This window comes from Typopeltis vanoorti, chromosome 9 (assembly GCF_054136105.1).
Source record: "Typopeltis vanoorti isolate ZY-2024b chromosome 9, IOZ_Tvanoo_1.0, whole genome shotgun sequence".
Lineage (NCBI taxonomy): Eukaryota > Metazoa > Arthropoda > Arachnida > Uropygi > Thelyphonidae > Typopeltis > Typopeltis vanoorti.
The window spans coordinates 56,449,398-56,472,782 of NC_143557.1; the positions used below are offsets into that span (position 1 = coordinate 56,449,398).

Here is a 23,385-nt window from a genome sequence, read left to right on the forward strand (position 1 = left end):
ATGTGTGAAACTACTATGTTTCTACTCTGAAAAGGTAAACATTTTTAAGAAGAATCATTGACCTCTTCGTGGCGTTCATAATATACCCTCTCCCCCCCTCTCATGAAATGTCATAGGTTCCAGACCTTCTCCCCTTCCCTAAAAGTGTAACATGATTTACAGGTAGGCGTTTATGGTATAGTCTCAAAGACAAGCAGTGTTGTGGGTTGATTATGGTTTGTTCTCGAAAAAAAGACAGATATGGTCATTGTGTAATTAATGATCAACTAGTTAGTTGTTTTTATGGCAATGGGACAGTCCAATAAATGCGTCCCTCTTCACAATTTTAAAACCGTAAGTAAATAAATAGTTCTCCATTCAACTATATTTGTATATTTAAATATGTTTGGAATGCATATTTTTCGGCTTCCACGCTACATTTAATTTTTAAGCTTTGATAAATGGAATTCATATTAATAATAATAATAACCGCTAACAATTTAAATATTTTATTTAGTACAGACTTTTTTCATCTTTCATTTTGTGAGCTTTTGCACATACTAAAACAACATTATCGTAATTAATGTGATTTGGTACTTGATATTCTAAGAAAAATACCTCAGTCAGTTTCAGTTGGTTTTTTCGAAGAAGATAATTCGTCTTTTTAATATTAATGAATATTAGTGATATAGGGATTTTTTTTCTTTGCATGTGAGTACTATTTCTGAATCAGAATGCAAGACTTTTTCTGGCAGTTGTCAGTTTAATAACTGGAATCCTGTAAAAATGTTGACTACGTTTATCCACCCCCGCACAAGCTTTCATTATTTTGGCTGGTTAATAAGAAAAAAAAAAAAAAAAATGGAACTTTCTCTTGTTACTTCTAACCCTATCTCGCCTAATTATTCCATTGCTTTGTGTCTATACTGCATCCTGTTACACTTAACCTTTTTTTCCTCTCTCTCTCTCTTCGTCTTAATGTATGTCCACCAGCGTATATAACAAATGTTTCCGTTACTTAGTACGCCTCGAGATTTTTTTCTCTCTCTTCGTCTTAGTGTATGTCCACCAGTGTATATAACAAATGCTTCCGTTACTTAGTGCGCCTCGAGATTCACGTGCAGCATTGAGGCACCCATCGGGTCAAATGGGCTGAGCACTTGTGATCCATCAGTTGTTCATTATTTGCTGTCAGTGAGTTTTAGTTCCTTAACTTTGGCGTTTTTGCTCCTTACCAACGAAAGTAAACTTGCCTTTTTTCTATTGCTTCCATGGCCTCCTATTTATTCCTGTAGAAGATAATACTTGCTTTTTAATTTTACAACAAGTTATATATATCGGCGAAATATATACATTTTCTATTTCATAATAAGCTGTGCGAATACCCATCTCGCTTATTAAAAAAAAAAAAAGCTTACAAACGTTTTTTATCAACATGATCTGCTTAACCTCAATAGATTAGATTCAAATTATCATTTTGGAACAATAAAGAAGGTCCTATTCAAACTTAATGAAACTGTAGTGCTTTCGATAAAATGCGTGTCTTGACTGATATTCAGTCAAGGTCAACTACGCAAGGCTGTGCGAGATTGAAAAGTGAAGTGGGGTGTGCAAAAATCTTAATTTTTTTTTTTCTCCAAAAGTGTAACTCACTTAATTGACAGATATAATGTACTATCTGTTATTCTGTTCCAGATTCAAGTGCCATGACTACAAAATAAGAAGTTTTATTTAATTAGCTGCCTCTTTCAGACAGTTAAATAAAATAGGTATCTTATTTAACAGAAAACATAAAACTTGAGGCAAGAAATCTAACTAGTTTAAAACATTTTCTAATTTTAACTCCAGTTCCATCCTAATAATTGGTGGAAAATGATGGATGAACACATTTCATAATTTCTTGATGACTCATTTTTCTCTGTGTGAAATAGGTTACAGAAATATGATCATGCCCGGTCTCTACGAACTAGAACTTTCCCTTGTCTGCAGATCACGAGGGCGACTAATTTCCCCTCCAATAAGCGTTTTAAAAACTAGATATTGCATTTCATTTTGAGACCTACAACAATGCAACATTTCTGTTTAGTTTTGGAAAAAATATATATCCTGAATGACCACTTTTATTAGGAACACCTGCCTATTTTCCTAAATAGGGAGGTGTTCCTTATAAATTGAAAGCTCGGTGTGTATGACAGCATATTCTTTTTTACAAATCAACAAATCTTGAATTTTGTTAATTCTTCAAGGAGATTCGCTGGATCTATACCAACTGGAGAGGGATTCAAGTCTTGGAATAAGAACTGCTGGTTCTGAATGAACTCAGGAGAGCTTTGCTTTATCTAGTTGATAAAAAGAAAAAAAGCTACGATTGATTCACACAATGAAATCAACTTGTGATTACGAAAAAATGGCTGCTGCGAAAATATACGTTTTTCGCAAATGAATGTGAACATACTGATATTATGAGGAAAAATTGATAATTTTCAATAAACAACTATGCTTACAATCCATTTATTACTTCACATGACGCTCTTTAGTGTCTGTGTGTGTGCGCGCATGCCCATTGCTTTATGGCATTAATATACGTGTTATTTGCATACACAATAAAGCTTGTATTTGTTGTGCAGTCCTTTTGCATATAGCAATTTCATAATGTATTTAAATAAACTTACCAGTCACTCGAAACCATTTAATGCTATTTCGCTCTACAAAAAAATTAAGAAACTGCTTCCTCGCCCCCTCTTGATCAAGCTTATGAACAGGAAGGATAGCTCATTGTTTTACCGGCAAAAAACTTTGGTTCAATTTCAGTGGAAATACCTATGAGTACTACTTCTGTTGTCTGGTCTATTGTCGGAGAGAAAACTTGGCTATTGACTGGGTAATTCACCACGAGTAAAAATAAGTAGGGGGGGGGGATGGAAGGTTTAGTTTTATTAAATATACTCTCTCCTTTTCCATAGTTTTTTCAGAATTTTTAGAATCACGCACTGCAAGTTGTAAGAGGATTGTTTGAATGTGAACAGTGTACTTCGTGTGCCAATGATATTTAAGCCTGTTCTGACATGTCACACGCAGAGTACTTTGACAAATTTAGTATTTGGGTGTTTCCCTCGTTTGCGAAACGTACACCTGCAATTACTTCGTTAAAATCTCAGATATTATCTGCATTCATGCTAGATCTTCAAACTACCTACTAATCTCACTGCACAGTCAATTTACATTACATGTATTGTGTTCGTATGTTATACGCACGAACACGGAGTACGTTCGTAAGAGAAGATTCGACAATGAAATAACAAAATACAATTATAATATAACAGAATAACAAATACTGTACTTAAAATAAATACAAGTAAAAAATACGTATTTTAATCGCGATGGTCCTATTTTTTAAGTAAATTTTTCTACAATTATGCAACAATTCCTTTTGGCAGCGTCAGAAAAAATCAGAGGAATCCTTTTCTTTGAAGGCGTTTCATTGCCGTACTTCATATTTCTTTGAATATTTATGTATTTGTTATACTTTGAACGTGACGTGTAGCCTGTTGCTTAGATATATATACTTTCATGCCTCCTGTGGACATATTTTTTGTATTTTTCATCTTCACGAACGGAAGCACGTGTTCTTTCCACACAGTGGAGAGGATTACAAGATATCTTCCTGTACGGTTAGAAAGACCTTGGTTCGTATCCTGTCTAGGATGAAGAACTTCAATAAAAGCTTTCTATGTGAAGGTGAGTTAGCTACGGAAGTAGCCAGGTTCCCCCCCCCCCCCAAAAAAAAATAAATAAATAGGTCTTAGTTACTTCGTCCGTAATCCAAGTCCATCGGCAAATCAGCAAAATCACCATTGATATGAAATGTTTAAATTCCTCATACGATTCTAAAAATTTGTCATTTTAATGTTCAGTAAACGAGCGGTGATACGAGAAGCTTGGACGTATACAAAGAGACGGCCCAGTTTCATATCATTTAAAAATGCTCGGTTTTGTTCGGGACAGATTCGCGAAGTTCCCTGAATAAGAGTGAAAAAATTATTCACTGGCATTCTTAGTAAAGAATGGAATCTTCCTCGAAGTCGAGTGCATTTTTATTGAACAATTGAAGTGAGCAACCGAAAGATTACTGAAGACACTTTTTAAAAACGATAAAGTGCCATGACAACCTTCCATTTGTGCGATTGACGTAAAATATTTTTTTACACCAATATAATGTTTACCAATATATTTTTATAATATATTTATTGCTTGTCTTTTTTTTTTTTTTTTTTTTGTATAATATCATACTTTTCGTAAGCTTTTATATTTCTGTAGGCTATATATATATATATATATATATATATATATATATATATATTATTTACTTGTTATTTACGTGTTATCATATCATAATGCTTCACTTGTGTGATGCGCCACCTAGCGAATACCTTTTGATATTCTTTTGATATGCTATCCTCAATTCTAATCCTAAAAAAAACGTTTTCTTGCTTATTTTTTGATAGCAAACGATAGTCTGTTACTGAAAATTTATCGTCCATTTAATAGAAGGTTGTGTGCCACGTAATCGATCATACTGACAGCCATCGCAACGAATTTCCGTTTATTTAATAAATAAGATGTTTCCTGCATTGAATTAGAAATGGCAAAGGACAGAACAGTGAATAGTTTCATTCTTCTGTTGTCATCGCTGAACACAGATGTGGACAGCAAATTATTGGGAGATATCAAGTTAACGTTTCGAGTTAATTTTCAGAAGCGAAAAACAAAAATGAATGCCAGTGCGCAGTTGCAAGCTTGATAAAATAGAATATTTTTACTCATTAAAATAGCTTTCCGAAGAAAACATTTATTTAAGAAAATATATGAGAATATGCGTAATTGAAAAGGCCCATTCTAGTAACAAAAATTAACGTAACAAATTATATTTTGCAAAAAAAAGTTTTTTTACTATTCTTCCTGTTATTATTTATTGACTTTTCCATCTTTCAAAGATTCTCACCACAGAGGAATTGGTGGCCTCTGCGAAGGAAGTGATTTCGTGGCTAGTAGGATTTCGCATAATTTGTCGACCTCTATATACACGCACTGCTTGGAAAAGGATCAACGGACACCATAGTGTGAGGAACAAACAGCCATGGCGCCCACCTTAATGAGATGTAGGACCTCCTTTCGCTGTGATGACTACAGCAATCCAACGGGGCATATGTTCCACAAACGTACGGTACGATCAATGGGAATTTTGAACCATCCATCTTGTAGGACTGTAGTAGGGCGGACGTCCCTTGACCACACCCGAAGTTCCAATTCATCCCACAGGTGTTGTGACGTTCGCATCCAAGTTTTCCCCCATGTTAGACCTAGAACGAGAACCTCAAATAGGTAGACAACAGATATGATACACTCCATTATGGATCTTATAGTAAAAGGAGTGTAAACTTAAAGACTCTTCCCCTTAGGGAGCACAGGAGGGGAGGAGAGCACCGGATATTCTTAAATTTCTGCTCACCTAAAGTATCTTTTTCAATCATCAGGAAGCGTCGGGTAACCCCGTAGAAGCAATATCCGAGAGATGTCTGTCCAGCTCGGAGATTGATGTTGTTGGCACGTTTTTTCCTCGCCTTCCAGATGCGATACTTGATTTCGTTAATGAAATATTAGTAACTTCTGCCTGTTGTTTGGTGGTAGTGGGAACTGCAGGAAGCATCCCACCCTTAACACAGGATCATGACTTGATCCTGTGTTAAGAGTGGGATGCGGAGTACGCCACTCAGCCTCCTCCAGATGTTTTGGGAGACTGGGCACTGATAGAATGCGTGCTCCACATTATCCGCACTCAGGCAGAAGTCGCAAAAGAGGTGTTGTGGAGCCGCCAGATGTTGAAGTTAACTGGAAGGCTGCGGTATGCTATCCTCCATGACAGGTCCTTTCTTGTCGGGTAGCCACGGTGTCTTGCTAGGTGACCGAAGATGATGTGGTTGTCTATCCCTAGATCTGGAACGTCAGTACGAAGGTGGTCAAAGATGTTGTACCATTTTGTGCTGCTCCAGATGTTGGCGATGTCTATACCTGAAGGGCGGAATTGCTGTAAAGTCTGGCAAAGCTGGTTGCAGTATTCTGGGACGATTTCCGCCCTGGATCCTTGGTGGGCTGGAATTCCAAAGAGAAGAAGCTTGAAACCCAAGTAATACGGAACAAGATAACTGCTAAGATGGTTAGATTGCAGTATCTTGTTCAGATGGAATGCGGTATTACTCAGGTATTGTATTTTGAGAACTGGAAGGCCAAATCCCCCTTGCTTCCCTGGAAGTCGAATGACCTTGGTATCAAATTCCGGGCGTAGGTTTTCCCTCCCCAGAAGATCCTTAAGGGTTTCCTGTAGAGCCAGTTCTCTTGATGTTCTGAGATGTTTAATGTTGACGGCATACTGATACGCTGGGCACACAATAGTCTTTATTACTGTGGCCCGGGTGGAAGTGACAGCAGTCCGATTTTCCAGTCCTTGAAGCTGTCGACGATCTCGGTGATAAGATGATCTTCGTCGACTTCAGGCTGCACCATAAAGGGTACCCCTAAGATGGTAATGGGGTCTTCCTTAGGAACTAAACCCGGGGGGGGGGTGTTAACTGGGTCCTAGACTCTATGTGTCTTTAGCTGGGTTTTAGTTCCGACACTTTGAACCTCTCGAGGATGTTGAAGGGACAACTCCTAATGGAGTTGTCCCTAATTGGATTCCTCCGTGGTGAGCGGGAGTTGTTGACTGCCTCAAGAAGAGGCTCAAGGATCAGAGCAAAAAGAAGGGGGGCTGAGCGGGCATCCTTGTTTGACCCCTTTTTGAACAGTAATGAGGTCAGATAAATAGCCGTTGATATGGAGGCGAGTGGAGCTGTTGTAGCCTCCTTGGAGAATGGAAAGGAGGCCCCCTGCTGACTCCGACTTCTTGAAGGATGTAAAACAGATATGAGTGTCGGACGCTGTCAAACGCTTAGTTGAAGTCGATTGAAAGCAATGCCATTGGATGTTTCTTGATAGTTACCAGACGGAGCAGATCTCCGATGAGGTACAGATTAAATTCTATCGATCGGCCTGGGATGCTGTACTTGGGTGCTGTTGATTATATACGAGTATTTAATCCCAACTTTGAGTCTGTTGTTAATGACTCGGGCCAGGATCTTATAGTCTATGTTGGAAAAACTAATTTGCTGCCAGTTCTTGATCAGGGAGAGATCCCTGTTGGCCTTGGGGATGAACATCGTATGGCATTCCATGAACTCGCCTGGCACGTTTTCAGTGGTAAGGAAGGTGAGGTAAAGCGCCAGTAGAGCCGGAAGGATGAAGTCCCATGCCTCACGATAGAACTCTGCCCCAGTCAGTCTGGACCAGGCGCTTTCTTGGCTCTGCACAGCTTAAAGGCTGTTGTTATTTTGGCCACCGTAAAAGGAGAATCCAACCCTGCTCGGATGTGTGCAGAGAGGGTAGCGATGTTCCAAGAGGAGTAGTCCGGAGAGGCACTGTTGTCTGAGTAAAGTTCACTTTAGTGCCTCTGGAAGGCTTGCAGGATGTTAGTAGTGGTGTTCAGAATGTTGCTACCTTCCGTGATGGATAGGATGGTTCTCTTCTCTCTAAACTTCGTGAAGCGCCCGTGATGGATAGGATGGTTCTCTTCTCTCAGAACTTCGTGAAGCGTCCGTTGCAAAAACAGAACACATTTGCGCTTTCCTCTCCTTGCCTTTGCTTTTCTGCCTCTATTTCGATGTCAGTTTCCCCGATGATGTTATCACATGGTATTCCTTGGCGTTGGCTGGCTACGAACGAGCTCCTTTCTTTGTAGAGGACTCGAAGCCGAGATCTGTGAAGGTAGGCACATTTTTGGCCCCATTCTATCATTTTGTTCTTGATGGTGAATTTAAATTGTGCCCCAATCCCAGCCAGCATTCGTCCAGGTGGAACAGAGATGGTGAAGCTGGGCTAAGAAAAGGGACGGGAAGTCTGGTGGTAATTCCCAGGGGCCCAGACCAATTTCCACTTTTTTGAGGTGATGGTACTTGAGCGCAATTAGTTTGTGGTCCGAGATGTTGTCTCTGATATTGACGTGCCTTACCGTCTCGACCCTAGAAAGGAGCGATGACGATAGATAAAAACGGTCCAGCCGAGTATAAACTCCTTGGCCAAACCATGTGTAGTCACGGTGTGGGGATTAAGATGTCGCCAAACATCGGTGAACTGAGCATTTCTAAGGTGGAACCAAGTGTCTGTAGCCGGATGTTCCTGATGTTCGGTTCTCTCCTACTTTGTCTAAGACCGGGTTCGCCACACAGTTGAAGTCACCCATCATGATGACGTAATGGGAGCCATAGAGGTAGTTGTTAAGAGTCTGAAAGAACGCTGGTCTTGAAGATGCGTTAGCCGGGGCATAGATGTTAAGGAACCTGGTGGTACAGCCCCGGTATTTCCAGTCTATGGCGAGAATTCTTTCTTCTGCATCCCTTTGGATGTTGTGAAAGGCTCCTAGGAGAGGAGGGGGATGGGGGGGGGCTAGCATAAGTACTTCGGCACTGAATGGTGTTGGGCCAAAGTTCCAGTAAGATGTCACGGGGTACGTTTGACGAAGTTCTTGCTTGTCTCTGCAGTGGTGTAGCTAGAGCTTTTGCCGCCCTCTCAATACACACCAAAAATACTACAAAAAAATCAAAACGACATGTAGGGAAATAAATTGAAACACTATGTTTATTTTTGAAGTAAAACTTTAATTTCAACATTCTAAAATGGTATTTTTCTTGCTTTTCTGTTAGCAAAATCGTCGATGACATTGGCGAAGTCTATTTCATAGTAATGTAGGTAATTCTTAATCAGTTTTAATTTAGAAAAGCTCCTCTCACAACTAGCAATACTTTCAGCAATTGTGAGGAAAATTCGCAGTAGTATTACAATATTTGGGAATGAGTTCTCGAGACTGTATTTTAGAATTAACTGCAAAAGTTCAGAAAGGTTCAAAGTGCCGCCCGGGGAGGAAGGCCCCCCCCCGGTAGCTGTGTCTCTGTAATGGTAGAAAACTATTACTCCTGCAAGAAACGTTTCTTGCAGGAGTAATAGTTTGATGTTGTATGCTAGCATCAGTTTCCACACCACCTGCTGTTTGAGTGCTGATTGGAGGCCTCTGATGTTGAGCGAGACGATGCAAATTGCTGGTGGCGTCATTGGTTGTTTTATTTCCGGTCTAAGTCCTTTATTTTAAGATCTTTTACCAGTCGAAGTAAAGATTCTATACGTACGGGGGGGGGAATATCCGGCCCCCTTCAGGAGGCTTACTTCAAGTTTGGAACACGAATTCGCTAGGACTTCGAACTCGTGTCTGCTGTTCTTTATCTTGAACCTTAGTAGTTTATCTTACGAGGTCTTATACGTGTAATTATTGAGCTACGACCCCGTATACTTTTTGATGTTTTCTTCTCTTGAAGGGGAGGGAGGGAATCGAACTCCATTTCTGATTCCCATGTGTCTGTCGGTTTTCTTTTCCGAAATTTCGGTTTCTTCTCCTTTTTAGAAGCCGATTCCTCCTTACGTTTCACCGCCTTTGATGTTTCTGGTGGTGGTGGTGGGAGTAGTTTCCTCTCTCTGAGATGTCTACTGCAGGGGAGGGGTCGCTTGCTTCAGGTGGAGCAGTCTTGACCTCGGCTTTTACCGGCTGATGTTGTTATCGGTAAGACGACGGCTTCGGTGGAAGTTTCGGGCTTGGTTGTTTCCGATTCCGTCTCGGATGTTTTTTTTCCGGCTGATCTTCAAAGCCGGTGCCGTCGTTACGGCTGATGTTGTAACGGTAGAGGTAGCTACGGGGGGGGGGGGGGTGACGGTTGTATGTACAGCAATCCCTCGATTAGTGCGCCTAATACGTTATTTAAAACAGGCGCATTAATCGAAAACGCACTAATCGAATATAATAACCTATGAGAAAATGTATAATTCGTTCCTCAGATTTCTTTTTTTGATCCTTAAGTTTTTTTTTATAAAAGAATTAGGGTATGTCTCAGGGTCTAATTAAAGGAAAACTATGAAGCTGAAAGACAATAAAACATATTCAGAATATAAATTTATTATTCTGCTTCTTAACAGAGAATTGAGCTAACGTAGTTTGGCGGGCATTCTGTTTCTTTTTTTCATACAACTGACGGTATGGCCCTATTGCCTCTTCTGCAAATTTTACTGGTTCTCTCTTCCCCAGGGTCAGTCTCTAAGCATTGCTGCTAAAAAAACTTCGATTGAACGAAAACTATTTTCAAATTGTTTCTGTGAAACCTCTTTGGGCTTGTCAGTGATTAAATTTATCATATTCTTCAGGATCTTCTTGCTGTGCATCTAAATTTAACAGGTCGGAATCACTCAACTTCTCAGAATGAGATTTAATTAACTTAGATTCATTTGAAAAGCCTCTAAAATCATTTGCACAAAGTGGAAGAATGTGCTTCCCAACGGCTCGCATATTGCTAGCAGTAATTTCATTCGACTTTGTAACCAGGCTGAGATTTCTCTGATTTGGCTAGAAAAGTCTTGGAAGGCATTCGCTTCCAAAAAAAGGCTGGTTTCATCGACATTAAATATTTGCTGATCACAATAGTTCCCCATTCTTACACAATTTTCTTCAAAATCTCTGGATATCTCCTTATCTGCAATTGCAGCTTCGCCTGTGATTAGAACATTATGTAGGCTATTTCTCTTTTTGAAACGCTCAAACCACCCAGCACTAACGTGGAATTCTTCTTCTTCTTTTCCATTGATAGCCCTTCTTTCCAGATTACAAAGAGACGATGCTTTTGATTTAATAAGGCCAGTGTTTAGCGGGATCTGTTTTTGGTTACAATCTTCGATCCATGTAAAAAGACGCCTCTCTAATTCAATCATTATAATACTTTGATTTCGAGTGCATGCAGGATGAACTTGAAGCAGCCTTACCTTTCTCTTTGTATTCAGCAGTTGATTCACCCATTTTTGTGTTCTTGTCCTCTCTTTTCTCTGGACTCGCCTTGTTCATTTTCTTTATTATTTCAAGTTTTTCTTCCAATCAGATTACTTTTCGAATCATTTTCACACTTGTATTTTTTGCTCACTAATTCTTTTGCTCGTGAGTAGTAGTGCGGCCACTTCTGACCAGATCAAGATCAAGATAAGATAAGGAATCGTGACGTGATTGGTCGATGACATCATTGTGTGCATGGCTTCATGGGTCTAGAATGTTTGGAATTTCCGTGTGGGCAAGTGTGTCACTGGCTTCAGCTCTTGTGTTTTGGTTCGCGTATGGGATTATGGGTGATGGTAGAGATAAGGATTCGTGTTGTGATTGGTGGTGCAATTCTGACAAGATGAAGATCAAGATAAGATAAGGAATGGTGACGTGGGTGTGTGTTGTTTTCAGATGTAGATAAGTGACGTCATTTGTTATTTGTAAATAAATGTCGTCATTTGTTATTTGTAAATAAGTGACGTTGTTGTTTTGAATGGAAAGGATTATATTAGTGGATCGTGTCGTGATTGGTGGGACACTTCTGACCAGATCAAGATCAAGATAAGATAAGGAATCGTGACGCGAATGTTTGTTATGAGATGTAGATAAGTGACGTCATTTGTTAGTTGTAAATAAGTGACGTTATTGTTTTGAATGGAAAGGGAAATATATTAGTGTATAAGAAATCGTGTTGTCATTGGTGGACACTTCTGACAAGATCTAGATCAAGATAAGATAAGAATCGTGACGTTATGTCTTTGTGTGGTATTTTGGTTTGGCTATGGATTTGTGGGCCATGTTTTGAGATAAGATATCTTTGAATTTTCCCAGGGTGACACACATCCGTCATTGTCGTCTGTGGGAATTCTTAGAGTATGTTGTGATAGCGGGTGTGATTAGATTTTTCTGAATAATTAATTATATACTGGTGTCACTCAAACATACGGTTTTTTTTTTATTTATTTTATATAGATGTTTGTACTAATTTTCCAATACATTTGGGGTATTTGTTTCCTGTTAAAGGGTGGGAATTCATAGAGTAAGTCGTGATGGGTACAGTCTTTCGAGCTTTTCTGAATAATTAATTATATACTGATGTCACTCAACCACACATACTTTTTTTCCATACCTCATCTGTATTTTCTTCTATATTCATATTCTAATCAAGTTCATATTTTATTCATAATTCATCCGGATATTTTGATTTGTCTAAAAGTAAGATCTTAAAGTTCAATAAATAAATAAATAAACAAATCGTGTGTGTTTTCAGGGTTATTTCAAAAGTGTTCTTTTAAGTTTACATATTTATTTCACAGATATTATTTACAATGCAATATGCAGAATTTAACTATATTCTATGTCACACAAACATACAGTTTTTTTTTCTTCTCTAGATGGTTGTACTAATTTTCCAATACATTTTGGGTATTTCTTTCCTGTTAAAGTGTGGGAATTCTTAGAGAAAGTCGTGATGGCTCTCGTGTTTCGATCTTTTCTGAATAATTAATTATATACTTAAAGTACCTGTCTTTAAACACACACACACACACACACATTAGACATAAAAAATCGCTAATGTGTCCATGTTGATACTCTAATATATAAACTATGATTATTCTTATGGAAAAAAAAAACTATTCAGTATTAGAATTACGCTTACCAAACAACATGCGATCAGTTATGTTTAAGTTAAAAAAGTACTTACAGCTTTCCAGATGACTCTTCGAAATTCGATTATTCCAAAATAGTTCAATTTTATATCCACAACACAACACAAACACAAAAACCACAAAGAATGAAATTTCTGTAAATACTGTAACCTGAACTAGTTACTTCGTCCTTTAGATTACGGAGCGTAGATGGTGAGGTTTCGTCATTGCAATATCCCCCAGCGAGCGCTTTTCTTCAAAGGGGATGACATGAGTCACATCCGTAAATTGGGAATTTATTTTCCAACACTGAATATTTCTCATTAAGTCTTTTACAGTAGGTTTTCTGAATATTCCAATTGTTGATTAACATGTATTCACAGAACACAAACACAAATCTGAAAAGAACATTTCACTTTTTCATTATAGCTTACTGTGGCTAACATATATTCACACCACAAAACACACAAAACATAGGAGTTGATAGATATTTCTGTAAATAACCAGAAAAACTAGTGGACTACTTAATTTACTTTAGTATCCGTTTGGTTCTCTGTATTAATCTTTCCCACGGGTGTCCATCCTCGGTAGGAAGCTCTATGCGCTGTTTTGTTTAGGGTAAGTGTTATTTCTGGTTTCAAATTCCGATTGCTGTTAGAGTATGGAATTCAGACAAGTGAAATTATTATTATTTTTTTTCAAATTGATTGCTTATTTTCTGTATTTTACTTTTAAAAGTCATATTCTAACAGAATAACTGAGTAGAATTAATAAATATATAAAGTATATGTGAATTTATTTTCCAACACTGAATATTTCTCATTAAGTTTTTTCTTAAAGTTCCCCAAGCTTAGTGGGAAAGTCTATGCGCCGTTTTGTTTAGGGTAAGTGTTATTTCCGCTTTCGAATTCCGATTGCTGTTAGAGTATGGAATTCAGACAAGTGAAATTTTTATTTATTTATTTTTTTTCAAATTGATTGGTTATTTTCTGTATTTTACTTACAGGTCATATTCTAACAGAATAACTGAGCAGAATTAATAAATATATAAAGTATATGAGAATTTATTTCCCAACACTGTATATATCTCATTAAGCCTTATCCAGTCGCCTTTTGTTGTACGTAGGTGAGAAATCGTGTGTTTTGTTTCGAACTTTTGGTTTCCGCTGGGAAATTACCAATATAACTATTAATTTTACCTTTGATTACTTGTGCTCTTAATCTATTTCTGTAAGTAGAATTTATTTATGAATTATTTTCCCACACTGTTAGTTTTCATTCATTAACCTTGTTTGTAGATAACGAACAAATAAGACTTTTAATTCAATGAATCAAAAAAAAAATTCTCTGGTTACTTTGTGGCATGAAATTTCACAAGGAAAAAAAAAATGTTATCTTCCTTCTTAAATTTGTATAACACATCTACGACACCCAATTTGTTCATTTAATTTACACATTTTATTGAACGAAATATTATTTACAAATTGTATTCACTGAATCTGACAATACAGAAAATAAATAAATTGAAAAATACATCAAAGGTTCTTCCATGGTTGTGGAATTGCCATCGTATGGTTTTGACAATGTGATTCTCATCTGAAAGTTAATTTTCATTTGGTGTTTGTTTGTTGGGAATTTATTACTGTAGTAGTAAAATTAAGGGTTGCATATTTATATTTTCGAATCCAATACGTATACTTCAGAGAATTATTAAAAGCACAGAATCTTTCGTTATGTTTCCAAAAGCATTTAAAAGTACACATTATGTTTTCACGTTTTGGGCATCCAATTTCATTTAAATCAAGAACAGGCCTCCCTATTAACTTCGTTAATGTTTTTGATTTTTCTCTTCCTTTGGCAAGTAATATATGATATTTGCATTTTGATTCTATCATCCAATCTCTTAGTTTGTCCAAAGCTAGTGAACCAATTTCCCACTTCAGCTGATGGTTATATTTTATTAACCAAGAATTCTGTTTTTTAACTCTTTCAGGTAATTCTTTCCAACTGCAAGGTGATTTTGTCACTGCATATCTTACACTAAATCCATCAGAAATACAAATTTCTTTAGGAAATAAATTTGAACTCTTATTCAACAAAAATTGTACATCAATTATCCCAATGATAACTGAAAATTCGTATTTTTCACCCACTGTCGATTTTTCATAATCGTTTTCCTTCATTCTTCTTCTTCGATTACTTCATATGGCACCACAAATAAATAGTTATATATTATTATTTCACTGATTATTAGCTCTGATAGTATACTTTATGGTAACTTTCGTTTACAAAATTCTAAACAATTAGAACTTTTCACAAAGAAACTTTCAATGAATTTGTGGCTCACCCATTATTTTTGCATTACAAAACACAAATCACAAAACAGCAGCTGCAGTGGATGAACGATTACCTTAAGTCCAAACTCACTCGACTCTCTGGTATTTTCTTATAGTACTGTTTACACTTACCATCCCCTACCCTGACCGTTCCTTCAAAAATGAACCTTTGCGTAGATGACTCAACGACATGTTTTCACATGCTGTTGGATATACTGTTGGTGTGTTTTTATCTTACTTTGTGTAGGGAAAGGTAAAATTTGTATATGTGTTATCTGTAGAGTACAAACATTTTCTCTATGCCAAACTTTAAAGAAGTGTTAAAGTCACGTTTTGTTGGTTTAATTAGATGCTTCTCTCTTTCTCTCTCTGTAAAATAACCAAATTCTAACAGTTGGGATTTTCGATTATGTGAACGATTTGTTTTCAGATAACTCAAATAATGTCAATAGATAGCATTAGACAATTTCTAAAATAATCAATACATGGATATTCGTTTTCAACACTTTTTTTCCCTGTCCTGGCATTAATTTCACAGTTGTGATTTTTTTAAATAATTAAACAGAATTGCATTAAGATATAAAGTTGTGCATTTAAATATCAAGATCTAATCAGAATAACTGAGTAAAAATTCACTGTGGAAAAACACAACAACAAAAACACACATCTTTCATTTAAGTTTACAAATGCACATTTTATTTTGCTGAAATACTATTTACAAGTATATTCACTGAGAAAAATTCGAAACATGTAATTACCTAAAAATATTTCACAATATTTAGTTTAGACTCTTAACATTTTCCAAAGAGTTCAATGAATAAAATTTTTGTTACTCACTGTTTCTTGGTTGCATTACATCAAAATAGCTGGTCACGCAAAAGAATTTTTAAATCAGATACCATGGTAACCACACTTCCATACGTTTGATATTGTGTCAGTCTGGAAATGACACCATGCCTCGCTAAACATTCTGTGTATTCTTTTGTCAGCAAATATACACACACAGTTTTTGTAAAATGTTCGTAAATGTCCCAAAATAAAGAATCTTTATCGAATTGGATAAAATCTTGAAAGTCTAATTTTACCATTGATGAATTTAAATGTTGAGCGATAATTTTTCCCATTAAATGGACAGATGGTAATTCAGTTTCCAAAAATAGTAAATGATTATCAATGTCGTATATTTTTGTTGAAAATCTCTCAGCTCCTTCACAACTAATAGAAAAAACCTTACTTCCATCAGCTCCTGTATCATCAAGTATTAGTTCCCCATCTTGGCATTTCAGAATATAACAATCATCGAGGTCCATTTCGTAGTCAACTCTTCTTTGCAAGTAGCCGAGGATATCAGACCACTTCCTGCGTAATTTTTCCCAAGTGGTCTGGGATAAATACATCACAATGTACGTGTCTTCTAAAATAATAATCGGTTTCCATCCTTTTAGAGCTAGGTGAAGAGTTTTGTCTCGTAAATGTCCCAAAATAAAGAATCTTTATCGAATTGGATAAAATCTTGAAAGTCTAATTTTACCATTGATGAATTTAAATGTTGAGCGATAATTTTTCCCATTAAACGGACAGATGGTAATTCAGTTTCCAAAAATAGTAAATGATTATCAATGTCGTACATTTTTGTTGAAAATCTCTCAGCTTCTTCACAACTAATAGAAAAAACCTTACTTCCATCAGCTCCTGTATCATCAAGTATTAGTTCCCCATCTTGGCATTTCAGAATATAACAATCATCGAGGTCCATTTCGTAGTCAACTCTTCTTTGCAAGTAGCTGAGGATATCAGACCACTTCCTGCGTAATTTTTCCCAAGTGGTCTGGGATAAATACATCACAATGTACGTGTCATCTAAAATAATAATCGGTTTCCATCCTTTTAGAGCTAGGTGAAGAGTTTTGTCTCGTAAATGTCCCAAAATAAAGAATCTTTATTGAATTGGATAAAATCTTGAAAGTCTAATTTTACCATTGATGAATTTAAATGTTGAGCGATAATTTTTCCCATTAAACGGACAGATGGTAATTCAGTTTCCAAAAATAGTAAATGATTATCAATGTCGTACATTTTTGTTGAAAATCTCTCAGCTTCTTCAAAACTAATAGAAAAAACCTTACTTCCATCAGCTCCTGTATCATCAAGTATTAGTTCCCCATCTTGGCATTTCAGAATATAACAATCATCGAGGTCCATTTCGTAGTCAACACTTCTTTGCAAGTAGCCGAGGATATCAGACCACTTCCTGCGTAATTAATCAGGGTTAAGGGTCAGGTAAACAGTACTATAAGGAAAAATAAACGAGTCAAGTGTCTTTGCAGTTATGACAATTCGTTCATCCAGTGAAGTTATCATATTGTGTTGTGGTGATTGGTATCCAGGAAAGTAAAGTAAAGTAAAATAATGGGTGAGCCACAAAAGTCATTGAAATTTTCTTTCTTCAGGAAAATAGCACGAGACAAAACTCTTCACCTAGCTCTAAAAGGATGGAAACCGATTATTATTTTAGAAGACACGTACATTGTGATGTATTTATCCCAGACCACTTGGGAAAAATTATGCAGGAAGTGGTCTGATATCCTCGGCTACTTGCAAAGAAGAGTTGACTATGAAATGGACCTCGATGATTGTTATATTCTGAAATGCCAAGATGGGGAACTAATACTTGATGATACAGGAGCTGATGGAAGTAAGGTTTTTTCTATTAGTTGTGAAGGAGCTGAGAGATTTTCAACAAAAATGTACGACATTGATAATCATTTACTATTTTTGGAAACTGAATTACCATCTGTCCGTTTAATGGGAAAAATTATCGATCAACATTTAAATTCATCAATGGTAAAATTAGACTTTCAAGATTTTATCCAATTCGATAAAGATTCTTTATTTTGGGACATTTACGAACATTTTACAAAAACTGTTTGTGTATATTTGCTGACAAAAGAATACACAGAATGTTTAGCGAGGCATGGTGTCATTTCCAGACTGACACAATATCAAACGTATGGAAGTGTGGTTACCATGGTATCTGATTTAAAAATTCTTTTGCGTGACCAGCTATTTTGATGTAATGTAACCAAGAAACAGTGAGTAACAAAAATTTTATTCATTGAACTCTTTGGAAAATGTTAAGAGTCTAAACTAAATATTGTGAAATATTTTTAGGTAATTACATGTTTCGAATTTTTCTCAGTGAATATACTTGTAAATAGTATTTCAGCAAAATAAAATGTGCATTTGTAAACTTAAATGAACAAAGATGTGTGTTTTTGTTGTTGTGTTTTTCCACAGTGAATTTTTACTCAGTTATTCTGATTAGATCTTGATATTTAAATCCACAACTTTATATCTTAATGCAATTCTGTTTAATTATTTAAAAAAATCACAACTGTGAAATTAATGCCAGGACAGGAAAAAAAAAAAAAGTGTTGAAAACGAATATCCATGTATTGATTATTTTAGAAATTGTCTAATGCTATCTATTGACATTATTTGAGTTATCTGAAAACAAATCGTTCACATAATCGAAAATCCGAACTGTTAGAATTTGGTTATTTTACAGAGAGAGAAAGAGAGAAGCATCTAATTAAACCAACAAAACGTGACTTTAACACTTCTTTAAAGTTTGGCATAGAGAAAATGTTTGTACTCTACAGATAACACATATATAAATTTTACCTTTCCCTACACAAAGTAAGATAAAAACACACCAACAGTATATCCAACAGCATGTGAAAACATGTCGTTGAGTCATCTGCGTAAAGGTTCATTTTTGAAGGAACGGTCAGGGTAGGGGATGGTAAGTGTAAACAGTACTATAAGAAAATACCAGAGAGTCGAGTGAGTTTGGACTTAAGGTAATCGTTCATCCACTGCAGCTGCTGTTTTGTTATTTGTGTTTGGTAATGCAAAAATAATGGGTGAGCCACAAATTCATTGAAAGTTTCTTTGTGAAAAGTTCTAATTGTTTAGAATTTTGTAAACGAAAGTTACCATAAAGTATACTATCAGAGCTAATAATCAGTGAAATAATAATATATAACTATTTATTTGTGGTGCCATATGAAGTAATCGAAGAAGAAGAATGAAGGAAAACGATTATGAAAAATCGACAGTTGGTGAAAAATACGAATTTTCAGTTATCATTGGGATAATTGATGTACAATTTTTGTTGAATAAGAGTTCAAATTTATTTCCTAAAGAAATTTGTATTTCTGATGGATTTAGTGTAAGATATGCAGTGACAAAATCACCTTGCAGTTGGAAAGAATTACCTGAAAGAGTTAAAAAACAGAATTCTTGGTTAATAAAATATAACCATCAGCTGAAGTGGGAAATTGGTTCACTAGCATTGGACAAACTAAGAGATTGGATGATAGAATCAAAATGCAAATATCATATATTACTTGCCAAAGGAAGAGAAAAATCAAAAACATTAACGAAGTTAATAGGGAGGCCTGTTCTTGATTTAAATGAAATTGGTTGCCCAAAACGTGAAAACATAATGTGTACTTTTAAATGCTTTTGGAAACATAACGAAAGATTCTGTGCTTTTAATAATTCTCTGAAGTATACGTATTGGATTCGAAAATATAAATATGCAACCCTTAATTTTACTATTACAGTAATAAATTCCCAACAAACAACCACCAAATGAAAATTAACTTTCAGATGAGAATCACATTGTCAAAACCATACGATGGCAATTCCACAACCATGGAAGAACCTTTGATGTATTTTTCAATTTATTTATTTTCTGTATTGTTAGATTTAGTGAATACAATTTGTAAATAATATTTCGTTCAATAAAATGTGTAAATTAAATGAACAAATTGGGTGTCGTAGATGTGTTATACAAATTTAAGAAGGAAGATAACATTTTTTTTTCCTTGTGAAATTTCATGCCACAAAGTAACCAGAGAATTTTTTTTTTGATTCATTGAATTAAAAGTCTTATTTGTTCGTTATCTACAAACAAGGTTAATGAATGAAAACTAACAGTGTTGGAAAATAATTCATAAATAAATTCTACTTACAGAAATAGGTTAAGAGCACAAGGAATCGAAGGTGAAATTAATAGTTAAATTGGTAATTTTCCAGCGGAAACCAAAAGTTCGGAACAAAACACACGATTTCTCACCTACGTACAACAAAAGGCGACCGGATAAGGCTTAATGAGAAATATACAGTGTTGGGAAATAAATTCTCATATACTTTATATATTTATTAATTCTGCTCAGTTATTCTGTTAGAATATGACCTGTAAAAGTAAAATACAGAAAATAACCAATCAATTTGAAAAAAAAAAAATAAATAAAAATTTCACTTGTCTGAATTCCATACTCTAACAGCAATCGGAATTCGAAAGCAGAAATAACACTTACCCTAAACAAAGCGGCGCATAGACTTTCCCACTAAGCTTGGGGAACTTTAAGAAAAGACTTAATGAGAAATATTCAGTGTTGGAAAATAAATTCACATATACTTTATACATTTATTAATTCTACTCAGTTATTCTGTTAGAATATGACTTTTAAAAGTAAAATACAGAAAATAACCAATCAATTTGAAAAAAAGAAATAGTAATTTCACTTGTCTGAATTCCATACTCTAACAGCAATAGGAATTCGAAACCGGAAATAACACTTACCCTAAACAAAACAGCGCATAGAGCTTCCTACCGAGGATGGACACCCATGGGAAAGATTAGTACAGAGAACCAAATGGATACTAAAGTAAATTAAGTAGTCCACTAGCTTTTCTGGTTATTTACAGAAATATCTATCAGCTCCTATGTTTTGTGTGTTTTGTGGTGTGAATATATGTTAGCCACAGTAAGCTATAATGAAAAAGTGAAATGTTCTTTTCAGATTTGTGTTTGTGTTCTGTGAATACATGTTAATCAACAATTGGAATATTCAGAAAACCTACTGTAAAAGACTTAATGAGAAATATTCAGTGTTGGAAAATAAATTCCCAATTTACGGATGTGACTCATGTCATCCCCTTTGAAGAAAAGCGCTCGCTGGGGGATATTGCAATGACGAAACCTCACCATCTACGCTCCGTAATCTAAAGGACGAAGTAACTAGTTCAGGTTACAGTATTTACAGAAATTTCATTCTTTGTGGTTTTTGTGTTTGTGTTGTGGATATAAAATTGAACTATTTTGGAATAATCGAGTTTCGAAGAGTCATCTGGAAAGCTGTAAGTACTTTTTTAACTTAAACATAACTGATCGCATGTTGTTTGGTAAGCGTAATTCTAATACTGAATAGTTTTTTTTTTCCATAAGAATAATCATAGGTTATATATTAGAGTATCAACATGGACACATTAGCGATTTTTTATGTCTAATGTGTGTGTGTGTGTGTGTTTAAGGACAGGTACTTTAAGTATATAATTAATTATTCAGAAAAGATCGAAACACGAGAGCCATCACGACTTTCTCTAAGAATTCCCACACTTTAACAGGAAAGAAATACCCAAAATGTATTGGAAAATTAGTACAACCATCTAGAGAAGAAAAAAAAAACTGTATGTTTGTGTGACATAGAATATAGTTAAATTAAATTATCATTCCAAACTCAATAACAACAAACATTCACGTCACGAATCCTAATGTTATCTTGATCTTGATCTTGTCAGAAGTGTCCCACCAATCACGAGACGATTACTTAACCACTAAAATCATCCTTCCCATTCAAAACAATAACGTCACTTATTTACAACTAACAACAAACATTCGCGTCACGATTCCTTATCTTATCTTGATCTTGATCTGGTCAGAAGTGTCCCACCAATCACGACACGATTTCTTATCCACTAATATCATCCTTTCCATTCAAAACAACAACGTCACTTATTTACAAATAACAAATGACGACATTTATTTACAAATAACAACTGATGTCACTTATCTACATCTGAAAACAACACACACCCACAACATGAATCCTTATCTCTACCATCACCCATAATTCCATACGCGAACCAAAACACAAGAACTGAAGCCAGTGACCACATATGCTCCCAGGGAAATTCCTGACTCAGGAAGCCATGCACACCGGAAGCATTTGGTTTAAAGTGTCCCACCAATCACAACACGAATCCTTATCTCTATCATCATCCATAATTCCATAGGCGAACCAAAAAAATCCCCCATAATCCCATACGCGAACCAAAACACAAGAACTGAAGCCATTCACACAGTTGCCCACATGGAAATTCCAAACATTCCAAACTCATGACGTCACTCACAATGACGTCAGGAAGCCACGCCCACTTTCCTTATCTTATCTTGATCTTGATCTTGATCTGGTCAGAAGTGGCCGCCCTACTACTCTCGTGATTAAAAGTTAGGAAAATAATTTAAAATAAAAAAGTAAGGAAAACAATTGCACGAGATATGATCAACAAAATGCTATGTAAAGCAGACGACATAAATTTTGGCCGTAAATTTGGAACATACATGGAAATAGTGTAGTATGCTATTAAAAATAATTTTGTAAAATGTTTCAAATCGGTAACTAATTTATTTCATCCTGGTGAGTGATTTTTTAAAACAGTTAGCCATAAAAAATGTATAGATCGAAAATTTTTAAAATCTGTAACATTTATTTTTAAGATGTATACAGGCGCACTAATCGGGGGCGCATTAATTGAGGGATTGCTGTACTTTCTTGATCTTTCCGAGGACTGTCTGCCTAAAAGTTTTCGCTCCGGTGGGCTTGGGGAGTTGCGGGAAGTCACCTTGCTCTTGAGTCATGGTAGGGTGTTGTGTCAGTGGTTCTATAGGTGCCCTTGCTCTTTCCCCAAAGGTACGTAGCGGGAAGCTGGTGGTCTGGATTGCTGCATAGAGTGTTATTGCGTCAGTCAAACAGCCTGAAAGGCCAATAATTCCACTCTAGTGGGGGGGGGGGGGGAGAATATCTCCACTAGAGCCAGCAGGTTAATAATAAACAACAGCAATTAATAAAAAATAGAACACTTCCGAAAGTAAAAGATCAAACCCGAAATGCGCGTGAGAGAGAGCGCGATTCAAACCAACTCTAAAAACAGTACTAAAAAATATACGAACACCATCGTGAGTTTCCTCATCCCTTATCTTTTATAACACTGTTTATGGTAATCGTGGGGAAGTTTGCATTTCGAATAAAACAAAAGAACATTACATAAATCTTCTTCCCAATCATTTTGATAGGACATATGATAAAGAAATTTAACGACACCATTACGTCAAACAAATCTTTTCGTTATTGACTACGTCTACTTTAAATTGTATTTTAAAATTTCCTTTATAGTCCCTTTAAATTATTCACGCAATGGTGTTAAAAGGCCGAGAACTCATTTCCGTGTGAAATAACGCAATTCATCATTACACGAAATAAGTTAAAAGATAGTTTCTATGATGTAAAAT

General features: G+C 35.8%; 1 protein-coding gene across 1 annotated transcript in view; it reads left to right on the top strand.

Moving 5' to 3' along the window:
* The first annotated feature begins 233 nt into the window (after positions 1-233).
* Positions 234-23,385, top strand: part of LOC150103063 (uncharacterized) — a 105,351-nt gene continuing 82,199 nt past the window's right edge. Inside the window, exon 1 of the mRNA XM_090397950.1 lies at positions 234-333. The gene's annotated coding sequence lies outside the window, so the exon portion shown is untranslated. The remainder of the gene's footprint in view (positions 334-23,385) is intronic.